The sequence below is a fragment of the Zingiber officinale genome, chromosome 3A (assembly GCF_018446385.1).
Source record: "Zingiber officinale cultivar Zhangliang chromosome 3A, Zo_v1.1, whole genome shotgun sequence".
Taxonomy (NCBI): domain Eukaryota; kingdom Viridiplantae; phylum Streptophyta; class Magnoliopsida; order Zingiberales; family Zingiberaceae; genus Zingiber; species Zingiber officinale.
Window position 1 is genome coordinate 157,850,686 of NC_055990.1, and position 9,467 is coordinate 157,860,152.

At 38.2% G+C, this 9,467-nt stretch overlaps 1 long non-coding RNA gene across 1 annotated transcript; it reads right to left on the reverse strand.

Annotated features, from left to right (window-relative positions):
* Positions 1–4,756: 4,756 nt before the first annotated feature.
* LOC122054184 lies at positions 4,757–6,438 on the reverse strand. The gene is made up of 2 exons (XR_006132598.1): positions 6,084–6,438; positions 4,757–5,060 (listed from the first exon to the last, which is right to left on the reverse strand). It is a non-coding gene; the product is annotated as an uncharacterized LOC122054184 (long non-coding RNA).
* Between the last annotated feature and the right edge of the window lie 3,029 nt (positions 6,439–9,467).

Consider the following 9,467-nt stretch of genomic DNA (forward strand, 5'->3'; position numbering starts at 1 on the left):
CTTATCGGGCTTATTGATTTATCGAACTAAATCTCACCCATTGATAAATTAAAGAAATAAATATCAAATATATATGCTTGTTATTATATTAGGATTAAGAGCACACACTTCCATAATAACTGAGGTCTTTGTTCCTTTATAAAGTCAGTATAAAAGGAACGACCTCAAATGGTCCTACTCAATATACTCTAAGTGTACTAGTGTAATTATATAGTTAAGATAAACTAATATCTAATTACACTACGACCTTCCAATGGTTTGTTCCTTTCCATCTTGGTCGTGAGCTACTGTTTATAATTTATAAGGTACTGATAACATGATCTTCTGTGTGTGACACCATACACCATGTTATCTACAATATAAATTAATTGAACAACTACATTTATCACAAATGTAGACATTTGACCAATGTGATTCTTATTTCTAGATAAATGTTTATACCAAAAGCTAGGCTTTTAGTATACACTCTAACAATGTTTGGGTGAATCCCTTGGAAACAAGTCTGGCTTTATATCTGATCACTTCACCCTCTGAGTTATACTTGATAGCATAGACCCATTTAGAACCAACCAAGTTCTTCCCCTTTGGGGGATCAACTAATTCCCAAGTACCATTTCTGTTAAGAGCCTCCAATTCTTCATTCATTGCTTCCTGCCACCTTGAATCCCTTACAACTTCATAATAGGAAGAAGGTATAGCATGATTTGATAACTGTGAAACAAATACATGATATGAAGGAGACAAACAAGAATATGAAACGTGGTTGGAGATAGGATGTTGAGTACATGACCTGACACCCTTCCTAACAGCAACCGGAAGGTTCAACTCATTCATATTTAGAGGTGCGGTTGGCTCAACTGATGAGGATAACTGCTTCACAGGATCAGGAGCCAGAGCATCCGATTCAACTAGCCGATCAATAGTAGGTCCTTGCTTGTGTTGTCGTCGTTTGTAAGTAATAATATCTAGTGAAGACTGTAAGCCCAGTGATGGAGCATCTTTTCCATTTTCCATGACATCTAGTGGAATAGGAGAAGGAACCACATGAGGAACCACTTGAGGTACAAAGGAAGAGGTAATATTCTCCCCCTGAGGACAAGATTGAGGAAAATAATAGGACTCGGACTCAAAAAAGGTAACATCCATCAAGATATATCTCGTCCTAGTAATAGGATCAAAGCACTTGCAGCCTTTCTGGCAAGTGGAATACCCTATAAAAACTCCTCGTATAGAACGAGGATCAAGTTTAGAGGACTTGGGACCAAGAACATGAATAAAACAAGGAGAACCAAAAATCCGAGGTGTAAGGGAGAACAACTCTACGCCAGGATGAAGAATAGTGAGAGGACACCGGTTCCCGAGACCTTTAGATGGCAATCGATTGATGAGATAAGCAGCTGCAAGGACAGCATCAGCCCAGAAATATTTGGGTAAGTGACGTTGAAATAATAGGGCACGAGCTGTTTCAAGAATATGACGATTCTTTCTCTCGGCCACTCCATTTTGTTGTGGTGTGTAGGGACAGGATGACTCATGAAGAATTCCTGAATCCTCAAGAAAAGTATTTAGAGACTGTGCAAAGTACTCACGGGCATTGTCAGAACGAAGAATCTTCACCTTTGAGTTAAATTGGGTTTCAACCATTCTACAAAAATTTTGAATGAGACGAGGAACTTCTTCCCTGGTTTTCATCAAATAAATCCATGTACAGTGGGTGTAGTCATCAATAAAAGAGAGAAAATATCAATAGCCATCCAAAGAAGTCACAGGAGAGGGCCCCAACACATCCGAATGGACAAGATCAAATGGAGACAAACTCTTCTTTATAGACTCAGAAAAATGTGTTCTACAATGTTTGGATAACTGACAGATTTCACATTGAAATGACTGAAGAGAAACAGAAAAGAAAAGACTAGGAAATAAAATTTTCAAAGACTGAAAAGACAAATGTCCCAACCGAGAATGCCATAAAAGAATTTCTTGATGCTTATTTTCCAAACACTTGGCTACAGATTTCAGAGCAGATGTTGTTTCAAGCTGATAATAATAAAGACCCCCTACTTCACGGCCAGTCCCAATCGTCTGCTTGGTCTCGAGATCCTGGAAGACACAATGATTAGGAAAAAGGGTTACGGAGCAGTGTAGTTGTTTAGTAATGCTATTAACAGAAAGTAAGTTAATAGAAACGGAAGGAACGTGAAGTGCAAAGGATAGGAAAAAATGATCTGTAAGTTTTATGGAACCTTTGCCAGCAACAGTGGCTTTGGTTCCAACTGCAATGATCACTTTCTCCTGCCCAGAGGATAAAGAGTAAGAAATAAAGGAGTTAGCAGCATTTGTCATGTGATCCATAGCTCCTGAATCAATGACCCAGGGGCTGTAAAAGCTGGGACCAGTAACACTTAATCCCAAGCCACGAATACCTGTGTGCGCTTGAACTGGAGTAGAGACAGAAGATGAAGCCTGAAGCCGAGAGAGAAGATGCTGGAGGTTAACAATATCAGTAGAAGACAATCCAGTGGTAGAAGGCACAGAGGAACCAATAGTCTCTTCATTTTCTAACTTTTGGACAGCAATATTACCACTATTAGGAGCCTTCTTAGCATTGTGTTTAAAATTTTCAGGTTTCTTTTCTGGATATTTTTCCCAACAGAAATCTGAATCATGATTAGTCCTCTTGCAATGCTGACAAAATCTGCCCTCTCGTCCTTTAGTTCCCCTAGGTCAGAACTTGTTTGCGGAACCAATAAAGACAGAGGTCTCCCCAATCGGAGGGCTTACAGTGGAAATCCCCTTGTTGTTCATGGTCCTTCTTCTACCTTCTTCACTTAGAATTTTGTAGTAAACTTGTTCTAGAGAGGGAGTAGGATCAAGACCAAGGATTTGCCCTTTTAAATTTTCAAACTCTGCATTAAGTCCATCTAAAAATTTAATAATTCTGTCTTTTTCTAGAAGCTTTAAATATCTCTGATGATCATCAGTGGAACTCCAATTTTCCATCCGGTAGTAGTCAAACTCATCCCACTGTCCCTTCAGAGTAGCAAAATAATTGGTGACTGACATAGAACCTTGTTCAAGTTTGAAAATTTGACTGTTGAGCTAATAAGTACACAGCATATCATGGCGACGTCCATACATCTGCCCCAGTGTCTTCCACATGTCATACGTTGTTTTGTTATGAAGAATAACTTGTTTGATGCCAGAACTAACAGAGTTAAGTATCCAAGTCATTAATTGAATATTGTCACGCCGCCAAGTGCGAAAGCTAGGATCCTTTTCATCTGGTTTCACTTTAGAGCCATGAAGAATATCAAGTTTATCATGGCCTTTGACATAAAGTTCAATAGCAACTGCCCAAGATGCATAATTTGTCTCGGACAATTTTTCTGATACTATCTAAAGACCGGACCCTCCAGTGCCTGCCATTGTGAAAAATGGTTGTACCTGTCCTGAAGACGCCATAGGATTCGCAGAAATCCCCGAGGTTTCGCTAGCGTTGTCCGCCATTACAATCACAAAAAAAAGGTGCTAGAGAAATCACGACGTTGAGAGATAGCCGCCGACACCGGACAGGGAGATCAGAAGTGGGACAGCCACCGACGCCGCACAGGGAGATCAGAAGAGGAACAGAGACATTGATGTAGCTTCTGCCGGAGAAGGATGCACCTACTGAGGTTGCTGGAAACTCACCGAAGAAGAAGAAGGAGCAGCCGTCTTCCTCTGTGAAATTCTCTGCTTCCGGAACACCGTCCGTAGGTGAATCGCCGCTGAGGAAGGGATGAAGAAAGTGCATTGCTGGAGGGTTCCCTGCTTCCGGAACGTCGTCCGCAGGAGAATCGCCGCTGAGGAAGGAATGAAGAGAGTGCCTCTGTAACGGCCACCCTCCTTACTACCCTGAGGGTGACCGCTACTGTTTCTACTATCTACACATAACTTGTACTACTTACTTTAACACTAGAGATACTTTAAACTATTTGAACATATCGCATATCAGAACATGTCTCTAGATAGCAGCATACCATTTCATGATACCTTTATTTTTTTTTTTATCAAACATGCAAATAAGTGAATCAACGAGCAAGTATAACACATAGACAAATGAAGCTTAAGTATCTCCACTGTTTGCTACATCCTTTAATATCTTGCATTCATTTTATTCTACAACTGAACAGAAATAAAAGAAGGCCAATTAAACCTACTGCTCATTTATTGAACACAACTATAACGATCACAAGACATATCAGAACATCACTGCAAGCAACTGCTACTGTTCTGATATGCATTTCGGTGGAGCTTCGATCCCTACAAGAATGCATATCAGAACATCACATGTACTACTACTCCTTCCATAGACCAAGAATGCATGTGATGTAATCCGAACATCACATGTTTTCCTTCCATAAAACAAGGGCTACTGATCATATGTAAAACATGCTTCTATATCTATCAAAAGAATGTTGTGATTCGTTCTGAGATTTTAAAACCACTATACCTAAGTTTTAAGGCAACAACATAAAGGGAAAAATTTATAATGCATGCTGCCATTGTAATGGGAAGAAAATTTCAGTAGTACTAAGCAAATGTTCCAACAATACGAAGTAACCAATCAATCTACGGAAATACAACCTGCTGATCATGGAAACGAATCTTACTGCAGAAAATTTCATGCTATAACAGAATCTAAAGCAACTGAGCATACCACTTCACACTTCCAACTAAGTTTGCAAACTAAAAATCAGATATGAACTTCTTATATAAAAAAATCAAACTCCAATCAGATATGATCTTACTTCACAAAACTTGAAAACTAAGCCAGAATAAGGAAAAAGGAACATGTTCTCAGCTTAACAGTTATTCCAACTAAATGACAGGAAGATAACGAAATTAGTAATGCAAAATAAATTCTACTCTAACAGTAACATAAACACCAGCAAATACAATTTCTAAACTCTTCTAGTAAGGTCCCAAGCTTCCATATCCGGCATCACACACACACCACCAACATCTCCTTGTCGCCTTCCTCTATAACACTTTAGCTTTTCCTTTACTCTTATCTGTATCTGCAGTAGGAGGTAAATAGTATCTATAAGCTAAAAGCTTAGTAAGTGCTTTCTACTCACAAAATCCGATAAGGAATGCATAAGCATTAAAGAAAACAGGGAGTACATGCTCAACATGAAAATAGCAGATAGAACTACATCATGCATCTCTAAAGGAAAACAACAATTTAACTTGCTAGAATTTGCAACTTAGATAAAAGAACTTGTTCTGTTTGTTTCCAAATTAATACTTTTATACTTTAAAAATAATATTCAACTTTACTTGGGCCCGGCATTGTACCACTTTGCGCGCCTTTCTTAATGAGAATTGAGGTAGCTAATCCCAAAACCATTAAGACACTTCTAGACCTTATGTCTAGGGGCAACTTGGAGCCCATCCCTTGGACCTTGTGTCCGGTACATGCCCTTTTAAAAGTAAAATACTTTTCTTTATATCCTTCTTTAAATACTTCTTGTAATAAAATGCCTTGGCATTTATTTAAGCACTTAGTGTGCTTTGATTCTAAATTCTGGAATTCAAGATCAATTTGTGACCATAGTCTTACTTTGCTTGTATTTCTCACATATATACATTATGCACGGGATTCTAAAACCATATGCCACTAATAAGTATCTGGATATATCCAAAACAAACTCAATCAGAATTAACAACCCACATGGTCTTAGGAAGCTCACGGCAGTAACAGGTTTCAAATGACAAACTTGTGAAACTAAGCATTTTTGAATCTTAACCATTCTTTAATCATGCCATGATTGGAAAGAAGCATAGCTACTTAGACATGCTTGAAATGTAAGGTAAAAACATCCAAAAAGCATGCTGTGACAATCAAGGAAAACATCAAAACTCTGTCCGTGCATTAAAATGGCCAAAGGACTTAACCCAAAACTTAAACCGAATTGTTAAAGCAAGGGTTGCAATCTAATCCATATGCTAGAATGAAAAGGTTGCTATTGTTCATTTCACAACAAAAATGCAAAACAAAACCCCGAGAGCTACTCCTACCGCAGGTGAGAAGCACTTACCGCGGTGGTTCTTGGACTTACAACACGAGGAGGGCCCTAGGTTTTCGGTAGAGCTTCGGTTTCTCCCTTTTCCTTGTGTTCCCCAAGCTTTCCTTGCCGGAAAGGTCACCCACGGGTGGAGACCGGCCGGAAAACGCCTCGCCGACGCCGAGAGGAGGAACCCTCGCCTTGGCTGTGGTTTTCGCCCGAGAGGAGAATCGCGCCGTCGGGAAAGAAAAAGAGAGGAAAAGGCTTAGGTTTAGGTCACGGAAAAATCACTTAACCCTTTATAACTTAGTTTTAATTCGATTTCCAACTATGCTTAAATCTATTTCTCTCCATGCTAGGTTAATAAAACACGCGCAGCCCAGCTGGTTAGTCGGCTCTCAACCAACCCAAGGGTCTAGGCTTCGAATCCTTATCCGCGCACCTCTTTATTTATAAAGTTTATTTTCGGTTTCTAAAATATCGCTTAACTATGCTATAAATTTAATTCTTTCCTTATAAGGTTAACAAAAACCTTGTAGCTCAGCTGGTTGGGCTGGGTTCGACTGAGATTCGGTTCAGGTCAAGGTCTTGGGTTCGAGTCTCCCCTTCAACGTTTTTTTTTTTTTTAAAACTTCTTTCTTTTTGTGACCCTACTAAACGACCTCCAAAATTTACATAAAAATGCTCTAAAAATTCCTAAAAATCTCTAGAATATTTTTTAAAAGTATTTCCAAATATTTTTATGGACTTTTAGAACTTAAAATAAGGAAAATTGGGTCGTTACAGCCTCGCTGGAGGAGAACGCTCCGGGAAGAAGTGCCATCGGCCGAAGAGAAGAAAAGAGAAGGGGGAGGTGGCGCTGTGCCCTAGCCGTCGCGAGAAGAGAAATTGCGAGAAGGGGGAGGTGGCGCTGTGCCCTAGCCGCCCGAGAAGAGAAATCGCGAACTCAAAGAAAAATTAACCTCGCTCTGATACCATGTTGTATTAAAGAGAGTTTAAAGATTCATACAATTCCAGTAGGATTACATTTGTTTATATAGCTTTATAACCACACAACCCTAAGAATCAACTTATTAACAAAAGATAAAAAGACCTATCTACCCTTACTTCTCACAACAATGAGAAAGCAACGACATCAGGTTAGGATACTAAGTTAAAAAGATGAAATTCAAAATTCTGAGAGATAAATGCAGAACTGTTAAATGTTGTGAAGTTGAAGTTGAGAGCTGTTGGAGTATAAAAAATTCAGAAATGACATTAAGGAAAGGAGAAGCTCAAATGAAGATTTGTAACGTGAGACAACAAATGGAATGTTGGCATCAATAGCTTCTACCAAGATTCATTTTAACTATTGCAGAGATGAAACAGAAATTACACTTGATAGTGCTTGAAGGGTTGTATTTGGTTGAATGAGAAGAGTAAAATAAGATAGTGATAGCTCTCTAGTTGGGAAGTGAAACTCGATTCAAAGAAGAACAAATGAAAATCAAAAGGAAAGGGTGCTGGAATGACATAAATGAATTTAGTGCAGAATTCAAGCAGTGCAGATTTTGCAGAAAAATGTGGAAACTTCGTGCCAAATTGGGAAATGGATTGTAGTATGTAGAGTTGCTGAAACTAGTAAATTTCTCAGTTATGCATTGTAAAGGGTCTTAAGAGATAAGATGAAGGAGTATTGAAATTTCTTGTGGCTACACAGTGGCAATTAGTACAAAGACCAAAATGTACAGAAATGGATCAGTAGTGGCTGTGCAGAATGGAATCAATGCATTTGGTTCATTAAAATTTTGAAACGTAACTGCTAATCCATTATTGACAAAGGATTATCTTGCTTCTCAAGAGTTACAAGATTTTTAGACAAGAAATTTGATACTAAATAGGGAAACAAAGCTGAAAAGTGGAAACTGAACCTAAACTGCAGCTTGGGTCTTGGGCTAGTTTTGCAGTAACAGGAAGGTAGAATTCTAGCTGAAATTTTGTGCCATTGGAGAAAAAGAGGTGGAGTCTTGAAGCCGTGCAATTTGTGAAGAGGATGTTAAGGTAAAAGAAGTGTGCACCTGCAATTGGAACTAAATCCTGAGTTAAATGCAGAACAGTTTTGTGCCATAGGAAAGTTGCTGGTTTATGCCAAGTTTTCTTGCTATTCCAATCTGAAATGAATGGAGTTTAAGCCATCCTGATCCATTATTAAATGAACCGTCTTCAAAGGTTTACTAGTTAGGAAAACTTGGCTGGAATGTATTGAAGCAGAATCAGTAAACTAAAGAGTCCTTGTTTCAGAATCAAGAGGTTAAAGTTGGGTAGCAGTAAGGGTATAAGAAATGCATTTCTTTGATCAGTAAAGCTCCTTACTAATTTGATGGTTTCTGTTGTTTGGAGAAACAATTTTGAACAGAATAGATGTGAATTCCTGATATTGAAACTGACTGCAGTAATTGATGTATCAGTTGTTATAAGTTGTGTGCCAAGTTCCTTATGCAACTTCATGATCAATGAAAAGACTAAGTAAAGTTCATGCTTACTTACTAACAAATGGTGTTTCTAATTGCTCAAGTGTTCCACAGATTTAAACTTGAGCAAATTCAAGAGTTGAAGTTCTTATAGGATCTAATTTCTGAAATTTCAAACTGCTTCAATCCTGAAATTGAAACTTCTGTACTAAAGTTTCTTGTATCCAGCAAGTTGAAGCTGTGGAGCTGTGAATTGATTTTAAATGTTATGTGCCAATTTATGGATGCAAGTTCCTTATCAGTAGGAAGTTTAGGTTCGACACTTAGTTCTTGGTGTCCTTTGGTGTTCACTTCTTTTCAAGATTGTTATGATTCAACGCATGAAATTTTAGTGATTGTGATTCTTGAAACTGCACAACTGGATTAGCACAGAATTGTCAAAGTTCCATTTCCATACCAATCCGATTGTGAACCATTTGAGATACAAATCAAATTCAAGAAGATTTTAAAGGATAGGTGTCAGCTATGATTGTTGCTGGCTTTATGATTGTTGCTGCTGATGAGTAAATAATTTTTGTTTGGATCGTAGCTGAATGAAGGTTTCAATAGTTGGAAATCTAGAAAATTCATGAAAATTAGGCAACCATTTTGCATCTGAAACAATCTGGAAATCTGGAAAATTTTATAGGCTGAATCTGAAACATTCTGTGAAGAATTGGCTCTTGTTGTCATTGTTGCTTATGAAACTGCTGGTAGGCTTAAATAAGCATAACGTCTATGACTCAATGAAGTGTATGCTGGAATCTGAAATACAGAAGTAAAGTGAGATTAAGCAAAAAGCTAATTCTGGAATTTCATTAAATTTGATTTCTGAAACTGAGGTACATCTATAATTCCAAGCATTAGACTGAAATTTGGAACCCAGGATTTTGAGGCAGTTCCATTTCTAAATTTATTTCTGGGCATG